This window comes from Lycium ferocissimum, chromosome 4 (genome assembly GCF_029784015.1).
Source record: "Lycium ferocissimum isolate CSIRO_LF1 chromosome 4, AGI_CSIRO_Lferr_CH_V1, whole genome shotgun sequence".
In the NCBI taxonomy this organism is placed as follows: domain Eukaryota; kingdom Viridiplantae; phylum Streptophyta; class Magnoliopsida; order Solanales; family Solanaceae; genus Lycium; species Lycium ferocissimum.
This window is the reverse complement of record NC_081345.1, coordinates 52,517,959-52,518,767: the sequence shown is the minus strand read 5'-3', so window position 1 is coordinate 52,518,767 and position 809 is coordinate 52,517,959.

Below are 809 nucleotides of genomic sequence, written 5' to 3'. Positions count from 1 at the left end.
CTACTAAAAAAATAGTATTTTCCGACCTCAAAAAACCGACCTCATGAGGTCGGTAAAGTCGTAATATTTATTTTTCAATTTTTTTTAAAATAAACCGACCTCATGAGGTCGGTAATATTGTACCAAAATTTGACAAACGTAATGTACCGACCTCAGTAGGTCAGAAATTTATTTGATGCTAAATATAATAATTTTATTTTTAATTTAAAAGAATACCGACCTCGTGAGGTCGGTATTCTTTTAAATTAGAAATAAAATTATAAAATAATTATACATACCGACCTCATGAGGTCGGTATAATTAGTCAAATAAATGAAAAATACAGACCCACTTAAACGTATACGTACCCTTCATTTTTCCACTTTCTCTCTCTTTCCTCTCACCTTTTCTCTCCCCTAAATCTCTAACCCTAATAACCCGCCCGCCAATCACCATCGCCACCTTCCGATCACCGTCACCGCTTGCCGCCACCGTCGCCTCCGTCTCTACCCAAAGACGCGTTCGCCGTCCGTCCAAACCCAACCATTTGAGGTATGCTTTCTTTCTTTTCAAATGAGCTCGGTTGGTACTATTTCGCTAGTTTAACAAGAAAATAAGAATTTAATCTATTGACACAGAAACCATGCTTCCTCTACATTTTATATGTACCTCATGGCTCATGAAGTAATATGTTGACAATAAACAAAGAGAAAGACTTCAGAAGTGGATGGCACATAAATTAAGTCCCAAATTATGAAAGTCAAAAGAGAAAATTACAGTAGAATGAAGTAGTAAGAGGTAGTTGTCCACGTCCCATTCCTTGGATAGCA